The sequence below is a fragment of the Alligator mississippiensis genome, chromosome 4, assembly GCF_030867095.1.
Source record: "Alligator mississippiensis isolate rAllMis1 chromosome 4, rAllMis1, whole genome shotgun sequence".
NCBI lineage: Eukaryota > Metazoa > Chordata > Crocodylia > Alligatoridae > Alligator > Alligator mississippiensis.
The window spans coordinates 114,170,010-114,193,504 of NC_081827.1; the positions used below are offsets into that span (position 1 = coordinate 114,170,010).

The 23,495-nt window shown below is 45.8% G+C and overlaps 2 long non-coding RNA genes across 3 annotated transcripts in view; one reads left to right on the top strand and one right to left on the bottom strand.

Moving 5' to 3' along the window:
- The window catches only part of LOC109283618 (uncharacterized), a 40,949-nt gene that overhangs the window by 13,953 nt on the left and 3,501 nt on the right, over nucleotides 1-23,495 (top strand). The window contains exon 2 of the long non-coding RNA XR_009461779.1: nucleotides 10,994-11,190. This is a non-coding gene — a long non-coding RNA (uncharacterized LOC109283618). The remainder of the gene's footprint in view (nucleotides 1-10,993; nucleotides 11,191-23,495) is intronic.
- The window catches only part of LOC109283620 (uncharacterized), a 40,401-nt gene that overhangs the window by 5,044 nt on the left and 11,862 nt on the right, over nucleotides 1-23,495 (bottom strand). Inside the window, exons 2-3 of one of the 2 annotated variants that reach the window (XR_009461781.1) lie at nucleotides 7,864-8,567; nucleotides 1,708-2,740 (exon numbers count right to left, since the gene is read on the bottom strand). This is a non-coding gene — a long non-coding RNA (uncharacterized LOC109283620). The remainder of the gene's footprint in view (nucleotides 1-1,707; nucleotides 2,741-7,863; nucleotides 8,568-23,495) is intronic. The other variant, XR_009461780.1, reaches the window with a different exon arrangement.

The following is a 23,495-nucleotide window of genomic DNA, read 5'->3' on the forward strand; positions in this document are numbered from 1 at the left end:
TCTGATTGGCTGCCAAGACAGCCAATCAGAGCACGAATAAAGCATTATGGACAGACAGACAAACTAAGGCTTTTATAATATTAGAATTAGCCCTTTTCTCTTGGCAGTTGCCAGAGTGGCTGAGTGATTAAGGTGCTGGACTTATCCAATTGTTAGTCCAAATCGTAACTGTGGGAAGAATGAGACCATTGGCCAGTGAGACTTCCAGTCACAACTTGAAAGCTTTATTAGGATATGACAGCAAAGACTTATTTGTATCAATAAAGACAATGCTTATGTAGCCTCAGATTCAAGGGAGAAACAGATCCACTGGCCAGGCTTCTCTGTTCCCTTGGGGACTTTTGCCGAGTTGGTTCCTCTTTTCACTGAGCTTTGGAGAAGTCTGAATTTTCCTTCAGCCTATGCCCAATATTTATAGATAGCTGGTTTTAATATTTTAATAAATAATATCTGATTGGTTTTATTTACATTTTTTGTTTCACTGAAACTTTTGGAACTGGATTGAATCAGATCTCTTCTGGACTTGGAAGGTGTCAGTTAGTTGGGATTTATTCCCTTAGGAAAGCAAAAGAAAGGGTTTCTTATCATCTTTTCTTCCCCATACTGGCCTGTTTTTTGAGGCGGGAGGGGTATTTGGGGGGGGGAGTTGCCTTAGTTTATGGCTTTCTTTGACAAGGCTGTTTTGTTTTTACAAATTATCTAAGCATTTTAACAAAAATATACCTATCATAGCAAAATAACATGTAATATATTTTGTTCCATCAATCACTACTTCTAATAGTTTAAGATAAAGCCATGAAATAGTGTATTTGGAGTATTTGATGTATAGCCTTTCCTTATAGTGTATACTTTCAGGTCTTGTGCTTTTTTAAAATTATACTTATTTAAGCATATTGATGACTTCCTTTACTTTGCTGACCAAGCTAGTTGTTACCTCTGCAAAGGTTCACACTATGGTCACACAGACATGAGAGACAATAACAGAAGATTTGTTATAATACCAGAACTACTGGGAGAGAGATATTTTGGCCTTTATTCATTGTGAATCTAAATAATACTTCAAATCTTAACTAGCCCTGTTTCAGATGACCCCTATGCAGACCAGCACAGAGAAAAGCATTTATATGGAGGTGCCTTCTCTGTCTTCCATTACAGAGGTTGCCTTATTGGACATTTTTATAGCTGAAAATGGCATAAACAATACCAATGGTCTCCAACTTTTTAAAGTAGGAGATCACCTTTGACATTTAAAAGCACCCCAAGATCTACCATGAGCCACCAACATCCTCTTTCCCCCCCAGCAGTTAAGTCTGTGGGGAGGGAAGAGGAGGGCAGATCAAGGCAGAGGGAAAAATAATTATTTAGGGGTGTGCCTCCCAAGCAGGTAAATCCCACCTGGCCGGGGCCCCACTCAACTTACCCCTGCTCCTGCCACTGCAGCACTACAGGGGCCTTGATCTAGCCCCCATCCCTTCCCTCCCCCACAGACTGTCCTGCTGTGCTGGGGCATGCACGTGCATGCCTATGGGCACTCAGGCCCGCATCCCAGCCTTGGATGGACTCCAAGAGGCTCCAAGATCTATCGCAAGAGGCTCCGAGATCTACTGGTGGATTGAGATCCACTGTTGGTGACCACTGGAGTATATGGATTTAAACAACACACTCCTCTACCTCATCTGTAAGACTGTGAAATAAGATGGTACTCACCTCAAGAGAGGGACCACGGTGAGCTTAGTGAATTATCCCATGGCCACAATTTCCAGTCAGTCAGATGTTACTCTAGGAGTCTGTCTCATCAATCGGAGGAACAACTGTTACCCCTAAAGGGCCTTTATACAGTCAATGCTCTATTACAGCGAAGACACTCTTGCCACTGTGACCTGTGCATGGAATTACATACTGTTGTAGTAAGCAATTAGCTAATCATTAGTTCCAATGATTCATTTCAATGCATCATTAGTAATTTGGACCATCTGCTTCGCTTGGTCATTTGGAGACAGGTAGAATGGTGCATATGTGGTATGAAAAGTAAGATTCTTCTCCACTTCTCAAATTCTTCAGAAGTGACTTGCACAGCACTGGAAGACATAGTGGCATCTGGAAGACCTTGAGTTGCAAACAGCTGACATAAAACTTGAATTACAAGTGTGTGAAGTCATTGATGCAATGGAAATAGCTTCTTACCACTTGAGAAAGATTTTGCTGACCCTTTCCAAGACCAGAGATATTCTTTATTGTCATTGATTCTATGTGCAGATGAGACCACCATGTTCTGGTCACTTCCCATGGATGGACTGGAGCCTTAGCTGGTGCATGGCATTTATCTTGGCATAGTTCATAGCTCTTTACTGTTTGCTCACAGTCAGCATCTAGCTTTGGCTACCAAATAACTTCTGGCAAACGGCATTGGGTCCCTATCATGGGACTGCTGATGTGGATGTTTTGAAAACACTCTATAAGGGCATCATCCACCTGTGGAGAGTCTATAATCAGTACAGCTTGCACATTTTTCCTCCACATTTTCTACAGATAAATGCCACTAATTCCAGTGTAGCCACTTCTGTAATACCCCCAGGGGCAGGGGTTGTTGATACCTCCATGTTCTTCACCGGTGGCTCTGAAGCTGGTGTTCAGCATTTCACAGTGTTAGCAAGTGCAGGATAGCTGCCCATGGTGTCTTGCCTTGTTTCACCAGGATTCAGAAAATGACTGCCTCAAACAGGGGTGGCCTTTTGTATGCCTGTGGATGATTTCATAGACATTAGGGGCTCAAAGGGACCTCGTGAGATCATCAAGTCCAGCCCCCACTGCCATAGGCAGGAAATTTTTTGAGAGAGTCCAGAGTAGATGCTTTCACCACCTCTGGGAGGAGTCTGTTCAGACCCTGGACACTTGCACCGTAAAGAACTTTTTTGTTATGTCTAGTCTAAATCGACCTTCCTGGAGTTTAAGGCCATTAGACCTTATAATACCTTGGGGAGCACTGATGAACAGCTGTTCTCCCAGGTCCTGATGCACCCTTCTTATATAATGGTAGGCTGCTACCAAGCCTTCTCTTTTTCAGACTGAAGAGTCCCAAGTCCCTCGGCCTCTCTTCATATGGCCTGCCCTCCAGGCCTTGGATCATATGAGTGGCTCTCATCTGGACTCTCTCAAGCTTTTCCACATCCCTCCTGAAGTGGGAGCCCAAAACTGGACACGGTACTCCAGCTGCTGTCGCACCAAGGCCAAGTAAAGCGGGAGGATGACATCCCAGGTTTAGCTTGAGATGCATTGGTAGATGCATGTCAGAGTTTGGTTTACTTTGCCAGCCACAGCATTGCATTCGTGGCTCTGATAAGCAGCCAACTGGCAAGCATGCAGTCACAGGCAAGATCTACACAACTGGGGTGCCACCTGGGTTCTGGGCAAGGGCCCCATGCAGGTTCTTGAAGCTGACTGCCCGACTGATGAGTCCAGGGTCTAGCCCTACCTGAAACTGCTCACAACCCTAACTGGACAGATCCTGAGGGGTAGGAATCCTACAGAAAAGGCTTATTAACTTAGTATCTAATCCTGCATTTTAAGAAATCCCACATAAAACAGATCCACTTATTCTCAAATTCATAGCAACAATTATACAGTATTCATTCTGTGCTTAAGAACAGTATAGCAGTGCCTACATTCCATTCTGACTTTAGCCCCACCTATTTTTAATACACCTTTTAGTCCCACCTACTTTTAACCATAATTAAAGATTGACAGGTCTGATAATAGTTTTTATGAATGCTGTATACACTCTACTACCAGTGTAATTTCAAAGGAACAACATAAATCCCAACTAATTGACACCTTTCACATCCACAGGAAAAGTGGTTCAGTTCGATTCCATAAGTTTCAATAAAACCAATCAGAGGTCATTTGTTAGAATATTAGAACTAGACATCTATAAATTTTAGGTATAGGCTGGAAGGAAATGTTGAGAACTCAGCATATTCAAGAAGACCTGTTGCCATTCTGCATGCCACCCTCTTCCTACTGTGGAAGAAGGGAAAATTGGACTTGAATCTCCATTATGTGTAAAGGTGCAAAAAATCAGCTTAGGCTATGGGGAAGTCAAAGGACATGACCTAAAACCGCAAGACTAACACAAGACTGGGACCATCCTGCCCTAGTCTAGTAAAAAACAAAAGCTTAGCACAAAAGTAACCACTAACCAGCCTGCTAAGTCAGCCCAAAAAGGGAAGCGACACCTAAGGTTACAATTCAGAAGACCCTTAAAATCTGCTAACAAAGATAAATTGAAGACATGCGCATTACTAACCAAGTCATGGCAAATGCTGATTAGTTATATCGTAGCTATGCTTATGATGTCATATTTTCTATATGAACTCGCCTCACCTGTTGTATGGGGTCAGACCTCTTCACAATTCTCCAATTGTGTATGAGTCTGTCCAGAATGCATTCTCTAATAAACCAAGCTTCTGCTGACCTGACCTAAAGTTTGCTGCATGTGTTTACCACGACACTACGTCTTTAGTGTCCCCAGCTGGTATAAGTGAGAATCTATGTTGAGCTGTCACGGTAACTAGGTAGACTTTGGGATAAATGTTTGTTATTTGTGTTTTGAAGTGCGTTAGGCTGTAGACCTGTTTCTGTCTCCTATCTGTAGCCAACCCACAGTGTTACCTGTAATCTGGGTAACAGATGGATAACAGTTTTATCAGAAACCAACTGACCAGTACAGCTACCTCCATGTCATAGATTCATAGATGTTAGGGTCGGAAGGGACCTCAATAGATTATCGAGTCCAACCCCCTACATAGGCAGGAAAGAGTGCTGGGTCTAGATGACCCCAGCTAGATGCTTATCTAACCTCCTCTTAAAGACCCCCAGGGTAGGGGAGAGCACCACCTCCCTTGGGAGCCCGTTCCAGACCTTGGCCACTCCAACTGTGAAGAAGTTCTTCCTAATGTCCAGTCTAAATCTGCTCTCTGCTAGCTTGTGGCCGTTATTTCTTGTAACCCCCGGGGGCGCCTTGGTGAATAAAACCTCACCCATTCCCTTCTGTGCCCCCATGATGAACTTAAAGGCAGCCACAAGGTCGCCTCTCAACCTTCTCTTGCGGAGGCTAAAAAGGTCCAGGTTCTCTAGTCTCTCCTCGTAGGGCTTGGTCTGCAAGCCCTTAACCATACGAGTGGCCCTTCTCTGGACCCTCTCCAGGTTATCCGCATTCCTCTTGAAGTGTGGCGCCCAGAATTGCACTCAGTACTCCAACTGCGGTCTGACCAGCGCCCGATAGAGGGGAAGTATCACCCCTTTGGATCTATTCGTCACGCATCTGGTGATGCATGATAAAGTGCCATTAGCTTTTCTGATGGCTTCATCACCCTGCCGACTCATGTTCATCTTGGAGTCCACTAGGACTCCAAGGTCCCTTTCCACTTCCGTGCCACCCAGCAAGCCATTCCCTAGGCTGTAGGTGTGCTGGACATTTTTCCTCCCTAGGTGCAGCACTTTGCATTTCTCCTTGTTGAACTGCATCCTGTTGTTTTCTGCCCACTTGTCCAACCTATCCAGGTCTGCTTGCAGCTGTTCCCTGCCCTCCGGCGTGTCCACTTCTCCCCATAGCTTTGTGTCATCCTCAAACTTGGACAGAGTACACTTCACTCCCTCGTCCAAGTCGCTGATGAAGACATTGAAGAGTATCGGTCCAAGGACCGAGCCCCGCGGGACCCCACTGCCCACACCCTTCCAGGTCAAAACCGACCCATCCACTACGACTCTCTGGGTACGACCCTCTAGCCAATTCGCCACCCACTGGACTGTGTAGTCGTCCAAGTCACAGCCTCTTAACTTGTTCGCCAGTATGGGGTGGGATACTGTATCGGAGGCCTTCCTGAAGTCTAAGTATATGACATCCACCCCTACTCATGTGTCCAGGTGTTTTGTAACCTGGTCATAAAAAGAGACTAGATTAGTCAGGCACAATCTACCTGCTATGAACCCGTGCTGGTTTCCCCTCAGCATAATTTGTCCTGCCGGACTCTTGCAAATGTGAGCCTTGATAATTTTTTCAAAGACTTTGCCAAGGATGGAGGTGAGACTGACTGGCCTATAGTTGCCCAGGTCCTCCTTCCTCCCCATCTTGAAAATGGGGACCACATTGGCCCTTTTCCAGTCCTCCGGGACTTGGCCCGTGCACCACGAGTGTTCAAATATTCCCGCCAGTGGCTATGCAATGATGTCGGCCAGTGCCTTCAGCACCCTCGGATGGAGCTCATCCGGGCCTGCCGACTTAAAGGCATCCAGTTCTTCCAAGTGATTCTGCACCATCTCAGGGTCTATGCTTGGTAGTCTGGCGCCTTGCTGCTGCCTCTCTATAATCCCAGTGAGAGCCTTGTCTTGCCCCTCACTTAGGAACACTGAGGCAAAGAACTCGTTGAGGAGTTAAGCCTTGTCCCCCCTGTCCATCACCAGTTGCTTCTGTCCATTTAGTAGTGGTCCTATTCCACCCTGGGCCTTCCTTTTACTCCCTATATATCTAAAAAACAATTTCTTGTTGTCCTTTACTTGCAATGCCATCCTCAGCTCCATGGTAGCTTTGGCCCGTCTAACTGCCTCCCTACAAGCGCGAGCAGAGGAGGTATACTCCTCTTTGGTGATCTCTCCCTGTTTCTACTTTTTATGTGCTCCCCTTTTGGCCAGTAGGCTGCCCTGGATTTCTCTGGTCAGCCAAGGAAGCCTCTTGGCCCCTTCCCCTTTTTCCTCGCATCGGGATTGTCTCCCTTTGTGCCCGAAGGATCATTTCCTTAAGGCACAGCCACCCTTCCTGGGCTCCCATCTCTTCAAAACTCCTACTCTGCAGTGCGTCCTTGACTAATCGCTTGAGTTCATTGAAATCAGCTTTCCTAAAGTCTAGCACTTTCACCCTACTAGTTACCTTACCCACTCGACGTCTTATGAAGAATTCTATTATTAGGTGATCACTGTCCCCCAGATGGCTACCAATCTCTAGGTCCCCTACTATGTCATCCCCTGTTGCCAATACCAGATCCAGTAAGGCATTCCCCCTAGTGGGACCATGTACCTCCTGTGTCAGGTGGAGGTCCTGTACACAGGTTAGAAACCTGCGTGAATGGTGGGACTTTGCCGTCTGCGTCTCCCAGCAGATGTCTGGGTAGTTTAGGTCCCCCATGACTACTGCCTCCTTAGCTTCTATGGTCTCCAAGAGCTGCCTCAGGAGCCCCAAATCTAGTTCTTCCCCTTGGGGTGGGGGTCTGTAGCAGACCCCTACCATCAAATCCCTTTCTCCTTGCCCCCCATGTAACCTAACCCACAATCCTTCTACTTCCTCATCCTTCGATTCCGTCTTGATGAGGGTCGATGTATATTGCTCATTGACGTAAAGCGCAACCCCTCCCCCTTTCTTCCCCTCCCTGTCCTTTCTGTACAACCTATAACCCTCAGTATGTACCGCCCAGTCGTGGGACAAATCCCACCAGGTTTCTGTTAGCCCTACTAAGTCATATGTGTTTTCTGCAAGCAGGAGCGCTAGTTCATCCTGCTTGTTCCCCATGCTTCTAGCATTAGTATATAAGCACTTGAGCCCTGTGACTGGTGCCTTTGCTGCCCCCCCGCTCCGAGTCCCAAGGGTCCCCTTATTTCTTACCTGCTTATTGCTTACCTGTGCTGTACTGCTGGCCGCCCCATGGCTTGCAGGTTCCCAATGTTCTCCTTCTTCAGGCTGGGCTGTCCTTGTGGGTGCCACATGGTTTGGTGGTCCACAGCTTCCCCCGCCCTCATCTTCCCCTCCCCTCGACGAGCCTAGTTTTAAAGCCCACCGGAGGAGACCCGCCAACCTAGAAGAAAACACACGCTTACCTTTGGGGGACAGGCGAAGCCCATCCCAACTGAGCATGTCCCTCGTCGTGATGTGCGAGTCGTTGTCCAGGAAGCCGAAGCCTGCCTCAAGACACCACTGCCGAAGCCACCAGTTGGTCTCTAATGCAGTTCTCATGCCATCTTCCGTGTCCGTTCACTGGTAGGATGGAAGAGAATACCACCTGTGCACTGAACTCCCTCAGCACGCCGCCTAGAGCACTGTAGTCCGCCATCAGGTGATCAGGGGTTCTCCTGGCCGCATCATTAGTACCCACATGGACTAGGACCATGGGGTAGTAATCGGTGGGCTTAATCCTGGCCTGGATTACTTCCTTCACGTCCCGGATCTTTGCTCTGGGCAGGTAGTAGACCTCTCATGTTGAGGGGTCTTAGCGACAGATGGGCCCTTCCGTACCTCTCAGGATGGAGTCGCCTATGACGAGCACTCGTCGCCTCCTCCTCTGGGTCTGCGTGGATCTCTTGACCTGTTCGGAGTGTGGAGAATGTGGTGTTTCTTCCTGCCCAAGGGTTTCCTCCTCTCCTTCCATCTCCTGCAGGGTCGCCAGGGCCGCGTACCTGTTCTCCAGTCGGACTGGAGAAACTGGTACCAGTTCACTGCGAGCAGCTCCGGTCCTGGATGTGACCGTCTGCCACTCTGCTGTGGAGGGCACTCCCCGGGATGCTTCTTTCTTAGGTGCCTGGTCCTGCAGGGAAAAGAAATAGCTGTCAGTTTCATCCTCCACCTCCCTGATCCCCCTCAGCCTGCTAACCTCCTCCCGGAGCTCCCGTACCTGCGCCTCCAGAGCCCTAAGACAGGCTCCTGCCGGACAGGTGTGGGGGCCCCCAATCTCTGCCCCACCCGGCCCTGTTGGGGATTCCCCGCAGGCCAGGAGGTAGGGGGACATCAGCTCCCCCATGGGCTCGGTCTTGGTGGAGGCCTCAGACCAGCCCTGGGTAGGCTTGGCCCCCTGGGCAGAGGCCCTAGCAGCACTCCTCGTCGACACCATTCTATAAGCTGCTGTTTGTAGATCTGTGTGGTGTCTACGCCCTACCCATACAGGAGTCTCTCTCCTGGCCCTTCCTGCCCGCCCGCCGGCGCAAACGCCTGCGCAAACGCCGGCGCGCTCTTTTCCGATTCCTCTGCTGCTGCTGCTGCCTCCGCTTCCGGTTAGTAAGGGGGCACACGTGCGTGCGGGACACATGTGTGCCTGGATCCTCTCCTTCCCGCTGCTGGTTCCCAAGTGCTGGGAACTATGTCACCCCACGGCTTTTAAAGCCCGCGGTTTGAATTTCCCGCCCCTGCCCCAACAGCCAATCAGGCACCCCGATCTACCCAGAAGTGCCTGCCAGCAGTTCCGCCCCCTACACTCCCCCCCCCCTCCGCTGGGGGGATCTGGATACCTACATTTACAATACTATCCCAAAACCATAGCTACTCAAATCAACAGAAGTAGATTCAGTCCCTACTCTGACCTGCTACAATACCAACCATGTGGCAAAAACAACAGATACATCTGGTTAATTCCTACAGCCTGTAATAGTAAGAGCTTTGCTAATAGTAAGAGTTCTGCACGCTGATTCCACAGTAGGCCAGTGAAGCGGCACGTAGCCTCCTGCTCTGTGAGCGTGATCGAACCATGAACCTAGATAGTAGAATGTTATAATACAGTACAATGTGGTAAACATCAGGTATGTTGGATCACAACTCATCCCCAAATTCTTAGCTTGAGATAATGTTATTTACTCCAGACTACATAAGCTGTACATTCTTGAGTTACGATGGGTTCCTCAGCTCTGGCAAAAGTTCCAACTTGCATGGAGCCCCAGCACAGGCTATCACATCCCTGGGATCTGGACACACTGGGGCCAGGGGAACCATGTGGGGTGGCGGCTGCTGCCTAAGGCCCATGTGAGGTGACCGTCCTCTCTGCTGTGTTCTATTGCCTGCCTCTGTGAGTATCCTTAAATAAAGCTTTGCAAGGGTGAAAACAACTGTGAGTATGTCCTTTGTTCAAACGCAGGGAATCTTCTGAACCCAGTAGTTCATTCTAAGACACAGCCCTTAGCTTGAATACCTTAAACACCTCATTAATGACTTCCAACACCTCCAGGAAAATTATGAGCATCTCAAGACAGTCTTGGAGGAAAGCCTGTCCTGATATACAGGCAATCTCCCAACCTCAAAGGAGGGGTCTCTCCAGCAACAAAATACCTAACACCAATTCTCATCAAGTCACCAGGCCTTGATGCAGACTCAGATGGCAGCTATGCCCCTTCATCAACATGTCATAGAGCACATCATCACTTTGTGGAGGGGTTGCTTGTGGTTGATTGTACTGTCACAACTGGCACAGCAGGAACTGGTGCTGCCCCAGGAATGGAGCTGCACTTCTGTGCCTCTGCCCCTGTGCTGTCTACATTGGACAAAGGGAGCGATCCATATAGGAAAGAATGAATGGACACTGATGTAACATCAGTATCAGAAAAATACAAAAGCCTGTGGCAGAACATCTTAACCTCCCCAGAAATTCCATTGCTGACCTCAAAGTAGCTGTTCTTAAAGCCTAAAACTTAAAAATCAACTTGAATGTGAGACTGCAGAACAAGAAATCATTCACAGACTGGATTGTGTTAAGTATAGTCTTAACAATAGGCATTTATACACATGCTTGTGCCACAGCACCAGGTGCTTTTAAAAGTGCCTGGTGCTGCAGTGCATGCATTTGTATAAACAGCAGAATGTGCATCAGCACTGAGAAAATGGCAATGGCATACTTTTGAACTAAAACACACTGAAGGTGTTTCAGTTCAAAAGCACACCGCTGCCATTTTCTCAGTACTGACATGCATTTCGCCATTTATACAAATACATACGACGCAGCACCATGTGTGTCAGCCGGAAATCCAACATGCTGGATTTCCAGCACATCAGAGCAGACAAATGTATGTTTATAAATGCCCAAAGACTTTGGATTCCTTTCCCATTACCTGAATTAGCTTTATTACTCCTATGTCCCTCAATGGGTAATTGAAATAATTAGTGTCTAAGGTGCCACCCTGCCCTGCCTTCTGCCTGACTTCAGACTAGCATGGCTAACTATCTTTCTTTATGTAAATTATGTTTATATAGGTGTTAACAGTATGCACCTGAAACAAAACATAAATAAGCAACATACACATGTATTTGTGTGAATTTGAAAGCACAAAGAAAAAGAATCATTCCACAAGCAACACCATGGACAATTGAGCAGAGGCCTAGGACACTCATCAGGAAAAGTGAATCACCAAGGAACTGCAACTCAACTTTGATTGTGTCCAAACTTGCAGGTAAAGTCCTGATGATAGATAGGCTGTAGCCTTGCCTCTCTAAAGGCTGACTGGTCCCAAATTTTTTGGTAACTCCACCTCTGTTTTGCTGTCATCCATTTCTATGCTCTCAACTACTTCACACATTTGTCAGCCCTCCAGATTAAAAAAAATGTTATGTTATGAGAAGTAACTGCATCACCATTTGTTGCTGCCACTGGTGGCACAACATAAAGGCCTGCCACAATTGCTCAGCAGAACAGTGGAGTACCTTCAAAATGGCCAGAGCCAGACAGGCAGGACACCAAAACTAAAATCAAAATGTTTCACGTGCTTCTAATAATCAGTAATAAGCATGAGGCAGACTCATCCATGATGATGATGTTGCTATAGTTTGTAAATGGCACCATCCCTTTCTCAGAAAAGATGGGACACAGGATGGAGAAAGAGAGATAACGGGATATTTGATGGTTGACCATTGTATGAGAAACATGGAGACCTTCATCTACCTTCCAAGCCATATCTTGTCATTAACCATAGCAGTTATTCCACAGTGCATAGGGTACAGCAACCATGCAAAGGACCCTGGAATGCCCAGACTCCTTACTGCATGCGCAGTTTGAGGGAAGTACCCTATCTAATGTGGCCTCACTAATTCTGGTGAGGTAACAAGCTGTTAGTCAGTTTGATGTGGCTGCATCAAAGCAGTTACATTAAAACGTTGATATAATGTTAACCCCTTTGAGAAAACTCCAGTCATGCAGACAAGTCCATAAGGTGCTTTTTAGCAATAAAATGGCACAAGAGGTTGTAGCTAGCATAAAATTGTTATTTCAATTTAAATGATGTTCATTTCACTTTTAACATACATGGATTAGGAAGAGGGTTATGTTTAGCTGAAATAAGCTACTCTTAACCAAAGTAAGTCTGGTTTATGTCTAATTTAACTAAAGAAGTGCCAAGGTTCTGGGTAAATAAAGCCGATTCACAAGATACTGAAATCCAAGCAATTGAAAGGCAAAAGGAAAAAACTACATTTCTTTTTAACAATTTGGTTTGTAATTTGAACAACTCTTCAGCTCAATCTTCTGGTAAATGCTTCAGAAGAAATCTTTTTTTACTTGTGTCAAATAACCTCTTCCCTTTTAGCATGTAGCTGGGAAAGCTCTGAATCATGTTTGATCTTTTTCAGGGAAGGGTCATTAAGATAAGGGGAGGGTATTTCCCCCCCCACCCCTTTCTTGCACTTTACTTTTAATTATGTCCAATATCTTTGCTGCCAATGCTGACTATGATGAAAATCTACAAAAGTAGCCCACACTGAGACAAAGATATAACTACGAGAGAGCAGGAGGGCAGAGTGCAGGGAAGTACACCGAGCACTGGAGCAGAGGCGTTCTGAGAACAGGGGTGAGTGTCTTACTTACTGGTGACTCAAAAACAATCCCTGGCGGCTGCTGCCACAGCACAGCATGATCTACCTGCCCTGTCTGTTGCTCCTACAGCAGCACCAGCATGGTATCCATACATACAGCTGCTACTGCAACAGCAGTCATGTAGAGCTGCTTCTGCTGCCAGGGCACAGACTCCATGGGGGAGGGGAGGAATGCAATTCTACTGTCCTTTCTAACTTGGTGCCCAGGGCTGGTGCCCCACTCACCCACCCCAAGTTACACTACTGCATTGAAAGCTTAAGGCAATCAACGAGACTTTAACTGAAACTGTTGGACCAGTTTGTGAAAATCTTATTCTAAGGTGGAGCTCCTATTGCCTTTATAGCATGCCTTCCACATCTTTTGTTTTAACTTACTCATTATCATATGCATACATTCAGAACTATTTGAAGAACCCAGAAGCCTTCACCCATTACAAGAATTGAATATAATATCACCCACCATTTAAGTCTGGCAATTCAGCTGCTTCTTATCACTTCCCTGATTGGTCTTTTGTTAATCTAGGAAGAGCTGGATACCATGAATCCAAAGTGATGGGCAGTGGCTCATACAGCTTGTCATATGGGATCACACCTATAGAAAGTAGACTGTCAAGCCCGGTAGTCTGTTGGTCACAATACCAAGTGCTCAGAGAAAAGCACCAGTGCTCATTACAGAAAACAATTATCTTAATTACCTACATAACAATAGTGTTTAGAGGAACACTATTGAAAACTGAACTGGAGACACAGTGTGGTAAGCAGTCCACAAAGAGGTAGACATCCTTCTTGCCCAGATTTTATAATCTAAGAAAAGTGAAACTTTCACAATATGTGAGCAGCAAATCAAGAAGAAATTTCCTCTAGTTGACCTTGTTAGAAGATAATCTGCCCTCTCAGCAGGGCCTCTTGGCTTCAGAGCAGCATCAGCTGCAAGCACCAGCTGCAAGCATGGAGCTGACTGACTGCAGAGCCACCTGACCTAAGTATATAAGATCAGGACCTTTAGTTAGTCTCTAGCTGCTCCTGCCCCATCCCACTGAATGTTTGGACCCCCCCCCTCCCCCCCCAGCACCTGATCTGGACTATGGATATGAGTATTGCTTTGGATTCAGAATATGATTCTAGCTCCCAGTTATGACTTCTCTGGTACAGTTTTGGCCCCTGACCAGGATTTCCTGCAGGCTCAGGTACTTGGTTACCCCTGCATTCCTCAAGCCTGCTTACGTCTATCCTTACAGGCCATTCCACCATCTGTACCAGAAAGTTATGCCTCCTTTGATTGTAGGAGCCATTCTACAGGAGGACCAGCTGTCCAGTCAATGGATTTGGTTTTTTAATGGATCTAGTTATGAGCAAGGTACCCCACAGATAAGATGTGCTCCTGTTTTAGTTAATTATCCCAACACCATTCTAAAAGGAAGTTGTACCCCTCATTCAGTTCAGGCTGCTGAAATAGTAGCCATCATACTAGCCTTAGAAAAAACTCCTGTAGATGAAAAGGTTACTACTGTATATTTTACAGTTCTGATTTGGTAATACACACCCTAGTTTACTGGCTGCCAATCTGGGAGCAAAGAGACTTCTGAACAGCAGACAGGAATCCAATAGCTCATATTCAGAAATTAAAATATGCTTGGGATCTAGGAGAAGGATGACCAGGAAGGGTGCAGCCAGGTAAGTTAAAAGCGCATACAAACGGAACAGAAGAAGCTAAGTGAAATAAATTGAGCTGATCAAGCAGCAGAACAGGGAGCCAAAGAAGCTAACTTGTGGACTGAGCCACAAGTAGTACTGCAGTTATAGCCGACGGAGTCGATAGGGCCAAGGTAACCACTTTAGGCCCGCTGCAGCTTCATGCACAAGACAAACTAGTCAAGTGATCTAGTAGAAGAGATACAGGGAGGTAAAAGGTGATATTGCAAGTAACCCTCTAGGGTAGCACTCATTCAGAAGGGAGACAAGTTCCCTGTCTGAATAATGGTCACTGCTATGCCAACTGAGTTAATCGGCTTAATACATGATGAGAGTCATTCAGGAGTACGCAAAAGAGTGCAACAAGTAAAGGCAACCAGATGGTGGCCTAACACTAATGTAGTCCGCAGGTTTGTCATTGCCCTGAAATAGAATAGTTTTCTGAAAGCATACTGTTAGGTTTACAATAATTTGGATTTTTAAGAAGTATTAGCTTTACAGCTGAATACAAGGCATGACCTGTGGCCTAGTAATGCAGCTGACCACAAGGCAGAATGATAGCTAGGCCTTTGCTTGTGTCAAGTAATCATTTTAACTGCAACAAGCATTTTCTGAGTTAAAAAGTGAATCTGTGTCTGTGTGCTAAAAAAAATCAGCTACAGCTAGAAGTAAGATAAGACAGAGAAACCATTGTTTGAGCTTACTGGTTGTGTCCTTGAGAAGTATCTTCTACTGTGTAAGGTTTTGCTAACATAATGTTACTGTTACTTAACTTTTAGCTTTTAAAAAGTGCTAGTTCAGCTTAATAGAAATATGCTGTTACAAAGATTTGTAGAGCACCGCCCCAAGTATTGCTTTTTGTTAACCATATAGTCTTGCTTTGTTGTAAGAAGTATAAAAGATCGCCTCACCCTTGAGGGGGGGCCATTTTGCCTTTTGCTGGCTTTATGGTCTTTGCTCGAGCAAATAAACAGCTGTCTTTCTTTACCCGCGTTGTCTGTCAATCAAATTACAGCTAGACAACGGACCTTAGGGAGGTTTCTCCCACCACAATTTGGCACCCCAGATGGGACCTGTCTAGCTTGGAGCCTTTGGAGACCTCCACCCCCTGACACCCCAGCGCGCACCAGGTGAGTTCACCTATTTGGGTCAGTCTCGGGAGGTGGACGGTCCCCTCAGGACCAATAAGGCGGGATCCTCAAGTCGGGTAAAGGAACGGTACCGGCGAGTACCTCAGGTCAGGTATGTTTTTGGTTTCTATCTGGTTTCTGGTTTTCTGGTTTTACCTCTAGAGGTCTCTGGAAGCAGTCTTTGAGGGTATCTGTCTGCTGATCTAAACACTGATAGAGCCAGCAGCCTCGCCGAAAGGCAAAAGACACAGATATAAGGTAGAAATGCTGTTATAACGGCCAATGACTAGGGTCTCGGACTCAAGACGCCCCTCCTCACGGAGAAAGCCAGTGGGGTCCGAGAACACCGGTTGTTGTATGTGGACGAAACAGCTTCTAGGCAGGTAGAACTTAGGGAAATAAGACTGCTTGTGCTTGGATATAATCATGGGTTCCGGTCTAGGGAAAGTTATTCCTGATTCACCCCTTGATTTTATGATTAAGAATTGAAAACATTTGGAGGGACGGGCGGAACTGTCCAAGTCTCGTATGGCAGAACTCTGTTTAACTAATTGGACGTCTTATACGTCCCAGTTAGATTTGGGAAGACAATGGCCAGAAAATGGATCATTTGACCTAAATCGCCTGGCTGCCTTACGAAAGATCTTGGAGGACCTCCGCCCTGGCCAAATTAGTTATTGGTATTTATGGGACAACGTTGCTAGCAAGCAATTAAAACCTTTAGCTTCCCAAACCCCTGCACCTTTTCCAAATCTGTTAGCTCCCCTTCTATATCCAAAACCTGCTGCACCACCGTCATATTCAGAAGATGATTACAGACCCATGCCTAGGCCCCCTAACCTACCATTGATACCACCCCAAAACATTGCCCCTGGGCCGGCCGAGGGACTGGGAAGTCTTCGGGAGGCATCACCTCAATTGCCTCTCTCAGAATCCCCGAGTCCCGGATCTGGAGATGGGTCCAGAGATCCCTCTCCAGATTCCAGTTCTACTCCGATTTCAAATCGCACTCATCAAAAATTGTCTAAGCCTGAACTTCAGTTACCTCTAAGAGAATACCTTGTGCCTGGCGAGGGTGGAGAAGTTATCAGTCACTGGACACATGCTCCGTTCTCCACCACAGACCTCTTAAACTGGCAAGAAAACACCCCCAGGCTCAAAGATGATCCTGAAGTAGTTCTAAGACGCTTCAAAACCATTTTCATGACTCATAACCCCTCCTGGTCAGATGTCATGCAGCTTCTCGAAAGCCTCTTAACTATGGATGAGAAGACTCAAGTACTACGCCATGCTGACCAATTTCTAGCCGATCAGCCCCATGAAAACCACCCCATGCCTAATGGCGTGCCCAGGCAAAATCCGAATTGGAATTACAATCAGGAAAGGGGGCAAAATTCAATACGAATGGGGGGCAAAATTCAATACGAATGCTGAAAGACAGCATTTTAGAAGGATTAAAAAAAGCAAGAAATAAAACTACAAACTGGTCCAAAGTGACAGCTACTGTTCAGGGTCCCGAAGAACACCCTTCAGACTATTTTGAAAGACTCTGTAAAGCTATACGTCAGTATGGAAACATGGACCCCGAGACACCTGCCACTTTGCCTGTGTTAAGACTTGTGTTCATAAGTCAGGCTAGCGAAGATATTAGAAAAAAGCTTCAACATAACACTGAGGGTGTTGAGGGCAAATCCATGGCAGAAATCTTAGCCATTGCTACTAAAACTTTTAATGGAAGGGAAGAAAAAAAGAAGAAAGAAAAACAAAAAGAAGATCAGTCCAACATTCGCATGTTGGCAGCAGTAATACAGCCCACAAATGCCTATAGAACCAATCTGCCCCGTGGCCCGAGGCCCTTTGTGCCTAGGCAACCGGGCCGTACCTACCAACCATATGGGCCCGACGTATGTCATTACTGTAAACAGAAAGGACACTGGAAAAGAGAGTGCAAGTTAAGACCAAAAAGATCCCCAAGTGATAACCCTGAAAATCAAAAATTCAAGAACCCTCAGTTCACTACTGTTACCCCAGATCTTGCTCAAAACCAATGTGACGACTGACGTGATGAGGGAGATTCTACATGCCACTTTCTGCAACTATCCTCTGTCCAACCTAAAGAAGTCACCCTAAACTGCAGTGCTCAAGATCCCCTAATACCCTTAAAGATAGGAGAACACGTCTACGAGTGCCTGCTAGACACAGGGGCAACATTTTCCAGTATTTCCAAAGGACATCTTTCACCAAGTGAAAAACAAGTCACTGTTATGGGAATTGAGGGAAAACCCTTCCGTTGCTCATTTTCACAACCCACGAATGTAAAAATTGGCCCCCTCTCAGCAGAACACTCTTTTCTTCTAGCAACTGGCCCTGTTAGCCTTCTTGGACGGGATCTTCTTTGCAAACTACAAGCCACCATACAGTGCTCACCTGACGGAATTATTCTAAGGTTTCCGTCCTCCCTGGTCCCAATGATAGCCACAGTGCTTGCAGTTACAGAAGACTCGAGCTTGCAGTCTCTTCCCCTTGTTCTAAAAGAAAGGGTACCCCCAGAGCTTTGGGGCCTCACCTCCAGCTCGGTGGGACTCCTAAAATCTGCAGATCCTGTCAAAATTCTAATTCGTACCAATCTTGAGCCACCTAAAGTACCCCAGTATCCTTTGAAAGCAGAAGCTATTGAGGGACTCAAGCCTTTAATTGAAGATTTTTCTAAACAAGGAATTTTAATTCCCTGTCAGTCCCCCTGTAACACACCTATACTTCCAGTAAAGAAACCCAAGCCTGGTCCAGACAGGAAACCTGTGTATTGTCTGGTTCAAGATCTCAGACAAATTAATAAGTATGTCATTCCTCGACACCCGGTTGTTCCTAACCCCAATACTATTTTAACTGCAATACCCCCTGACACTGCTTTTTATACCGTAATAGACCTCTGTTCTGCTTTCTTCAGCATCCCCATCCACCCTGAATCCCAATATCTTTTTGCCTTCACCTGGGGTTCTTCTCAACTGACCTGGACAAGGTTACCCCAAGGATATGTAGAATCTCCCAGCATTTTTTCTCAAATTCTTCACAAAGATTTGCAAGATATTACTTTTCCTAACTCTTCATCCCTTCTAATATACGTGGATGATTTACTCTTATGCTCTGCCTCATCAGAAGCATGTATTCAAGACACCATCATTTTACTCACTGCACTAGCCGCCAAAGGCCACAAGGTATCACCAAATAAGCTTCAGTTTTGTAAATCCACTGTTAAATACTTGGGCCACATTTTGGAGCCTGGCCAAAGACGCCTGAGTGATGACAGAATCCAAGCTATCCTAAATATTCCCAAGCCTATAACAAAGCATCAAGTTTGGGGTCTGCTGGGAATGGTGGGGTTCTGTCGCTCCTGGATTCCAGCCTTCAGAGAGTTAACCAAACCACTTGTACAGCTTACTACAAAAGAGGCAGAAGAGCCAGTCTTTTGGGATCATGAAGCTGCCCGTAGTTTCAATAATATAAAATCTGCTTTAATTTCTGCCCCTGCCCTAGGGCTACCAGATTATCGAAAACCTTTCACCCTCTTTGTCCATGAGCGACTAGGAGTAGCCTCTGGGGTACTTACTCAACCCTTAGGAAACACCCAACGCCCGGTAGCTTACTTCTCTGCACAATTAGATCCAGTGGCAAAGGGGGGAGTAAGCTGCCTTCCTGCAGTGGCAGCAGCTGCAATCATAGTCGAGAAAGCCCAGGAATTAGTCCTCGGATATCCCCTTATCCTCAAGGCTCCACATGCAGTTGCCCTACTTCTACTCCAGAAAAATACTCAACATTTTTCTCATCAGAGAATGAACAAGTATGAAACCACACTTTTAATGGCTACAAACCTGGTCATAGAGAGATGTAATACCCTGAATCCGGCTACTCTATTACCTCTACCCAGCGACGGGGAACCAGACTCCCACGATTGCCTTCAAGTTGCAGCATTTTCAGACAAACCCAGGGTAGATCTTAGTGACCTACCCTTAGACAACCCTGACTTGATTTTTTTTGTAGATGGCTCTTCAAAATTAGTAAATGGAGTTAGAAAAACGGGTTATGCAGTAGTAACTCCATTTGAAGTACTTGAAGCTGAACCACTGCCTGGGCAGTTGAGCTCGCAGGTGGCTGAACTTACTGCCCTTACACGAGCTTGTCAATTAGCATCGGGCCACTCTGTAAATATTTGAACTGATTCTAAGTATGCCTTTGGAATCTGTCATGCCACTGGACAATTGTGGAAACAGAGAGGATTTATGACAGCTTCTGGAACTAAAATATCAAATGCTAAACAAGTTAATGATCTCCTACAAGCTATAATGTTGCCAAAAACATTAGCGGTAATGCATTGCCCAGCTCATACCAAAAAGGGAGATCAAGTCTCAAAAGGCAATGCCCTGGCCGATGCTGCAGCTCAAACAGCAGCCTTACAACCACTATCCGCCCTAGCCTTCCAAGCTCAAATTCCCTAGTCAAAGGCATATTTGGGGATATTGCTAGAGCCAAAAATGTACGAGTCTGCACCACCTTTAGAACAACAGAGATGGAAAGCGGCAGGAGCCACCTGTGAAAAAGACGGAATATGGCGATTGCCAGATGAAAGGATAGTGTTACCTAAAGCAGCTCTTAGACCCTATCTGCAACAACTCCATCAAAGCGAGCATTTAGGTTGTGAAAAACTTGCCACTATCACTAACAGGCTGTTCTACGCACCCGGAGTCTACCAGGAAGCAAAAAGGCTTTTAGAACACTGCAGTATATGCAAAAGGTTTAATATCAAGGGAGAAAAATCAGGACACCCTGGGGCCCGCCCCTGGGCTTATACTCCCTTTGAAAGACTGCAAATAGATTTTGCTGATATGCCTAAAGACAATGGGTACAAAAACCTCCTAGTAATTGTTGACCAACTCACGGGGTGGGTAGAAGCTTTCCCCACCAGAAGAGCTACAGCACAACAAGTAGTAAAAATACTCCTTAATGAAATTATACCCAGGTTTGGTCCTCCACGTATCATTGAAAGCGATCAAGGATCGCATTTTACTGCTGACATAAATAAAACACTGGCCAGCTGCCTAGGAATAGAATGGAAATTCCATACCCCTTGGCACTCAGAAAGCTCAGGACAAGTAGAGAGAATGAATCAGACCCTGAAACAAAAAATTGGAAAGCTATGTGCTGAGAGCGGGTTAAAATGGACTAAGATTCTCCCACTGGCCCTTATGTCCATCAGAACTACCCCCAGGAGAAAACTAAAGCTCAGCCCTTACGAGCTGCTGTTTGGACACCCTGTTCCCCAACATTTCCCCTTATTACCGGCTCACACTTCTTCTCTTTTAGGCGATGAAGGACTCACCTCCTATATTTTATCTCTACAGTCTCAGTTAAAATCTCTCCATAGGTATGCTGCTTTAAGCCAACCCCTCCCTGCCGATGTCCCAGCACATCGCATCCAGCCTGGAGACTGGGTGTATGTAAAAACTTGGAAACGGTCTCCCCTTGAACCTAGGTGGCAAGGACCGTATCAAGTCCTCCTCACCTCCCACACCACCGTAAAAATAGCAGAGAAGGACAACTGGATTCATTATACTCGTACAAAGAAGACAGAAGTTTCACCCGAGCTCAGGATCGGCTCCAACGCGAGCTTCCCTGACCTGGAAAAGGGGAAGCCAGAAGAAGACGACTGCAGACTTCGTGGGAGCACTGCACGCCCACCTGACCGCGACAAGGGTGAGCCAGAAGCAGACGAAAAAATAAAAACAAACACCTCCTGGACCTGCAGCCCGTTAGATAATATAAAACTCAAACTAACCAAGGTCCACTAATGAACTGTCACCCTTTTGGGGTCCTGCCCAGCCCAGAAAGCACCAAACTCCAAGTACTGCATCCTCTAGACACTTTTGGATCAGCTGAAACCGAGCACTTTGAGACTGTAACATGTCCCAGAAGATCAGTTATTGGAGCTGCAGGGTTGTGCATACTGTTTGTGCTGATTTTGGTTATAATATGGTTTTTATAACTATGTTATTTCTAATCTTTCTCTTTGCTGGAGAAATAAGTCTCTCACAGGGGTCGGCTATAGCTGCCAGTTGCTGCAGATGTGCTAATCCTGGTGCCCGAGGTTTTCCTGTCTGGATAAGCGATTCAATCGAACTCTCTGATATAGACAGGAAGGTCAACATTGCCCGTTGGTATCCTCCTTCACATTGCTGTAGTTCAGCAGAAGTTCGGGTATTTACTTATGGAACAGAATATTGTGTGAAGCCTAGCCACCCAGTTTTCAGACAATTTGCAGAGTCTCCTCAGGCTAAGACTACTCTTAAACCTAATGTTGCCCACATCTCTGATAATAATATGTACCTCCAATACGTTGAGAGAGCCGCTAAAGCAGAAAACCAAAGTGATTGTTGGGTGTGCAGTCATTTTCCTCTCCACACTCAAGGAGGCATTCCTATGACTCCCATCCCCTTGGGCCCCATCGAGTCACTTTTAAACCCCTCTAATAATGAAGCTTGGGACCAAAGTCAGCAGGAGTTCCTTTTAGTAAAGCCTGTTGTTGGAGATTGGTGTTTCTATGTAAACTGCTCAGTATCAGACTGCATTAATTTAGGCACAAGCATATGTCACCACTATTTTACTAGTTCTAGTGGAGGAGACTGGCGTAATAATAACACAGCAACTCCTACCTATTGCAGTTCTTACAATGATTTCTACAGCAGCAAAAATTTAACCAAGGGCACTAATCCTATCTGCACCCCTATCTCCTCTTTAAATAATACCTTGTGGTATTGTTTGTACACTGATACCTCCCGGGGACAATGCTTCTTCAATGGAACTGCAAATCCTTCCTTTAAATCAAAGGGTGAACGCGGGGTGCTAGGGTTAGGAAACGGGGGCCGAATACCTCCTAAGTATTCAAACCTCGCTGCTTTAAAAGGACAATACTGGGTCTGTGGCTCCCACGCCTACCATAAAATCCCTGCCAAAGGAAAAGGTATCTGCTATCCGGCGATGCTAAAACCCTCTACGTCCTTTGCCACGCACCTTCCACGGGGCAGGTGGCGAAACAAGAGGGATTTGCAAGAAAGCCGTGATATAGTAGATAAATATCAAAAAACTCCGCTTACCAAAGGAGAGTTAGTCGGGTGTTCTTTAGCAGGTATACTCCCAGGAGTAGGCACTGCTTGTCTTGGAAGATTTACACTTCGCCTACAAGCTGTGATAGAAATCATGGCTCATGAATTCAGTGAAGGTCACAAGGAACTCTCGAAGGCCGTTGCTGCCTTGGCTGACACCCAAGAAGAACTCAGACAAATGGTAATTCAAAACCATATAGCCCTTGATTTCTCCTCGCTGCTCAAGGGGGAGCTTGCGCAGTTATCGGACCAGAATGTTGCGTTTGGGTTAACAGTTCTTTTACAATAGTACAAACCCACCTCAATGATGCAGCTGTCCATATCCAAAAAGCCGAAGATATAGCAAAAATCCCCAAAGATACATCTCTTAGCTGGCTCACAAATTGGTTACCTTCCCTTACAGGATGGCTTAGACCTTTTGTATTAAGCTTAATTGGAATTGTTATAACTATAATCTGCCTGTTGTGCTGTTTTCAGTGTCTATGCTCTCTAGGACAACAGTTTATGCAAAGGCAAGTAAAAATGTATGGTCAGTTTGTACAAATATCCAGCATCAATCATCAAAACCTAACCCCACAAGAAGTTGAATACCTAAAAGTGTGTTCCAAAATTTCCTCTGAAATATTGGAACAAAGTAGGGAATTGTAGTCCGCAGGTTTGTCATTGCCCTGAAATAGAATAGTTTTCTGAAAGCATACTGTTAGGTTTACAATAATTTGGATTTTTAAGAAGTATTAGCTTTACAGCTGAATACAAGGCATGACCTGTGGCCTAGTAATGCAGCTGACCACAAGGCAGAATGATAGCTAGGCCTTTGCTTGTGTCAAGTAATCATTTTAACTGCAACAAGCATTTTCTGAGTTAAAAAGTGAATCTGTGTCTGTGTGCTAAAAAAAAATCAGCTACAGCTAGAAG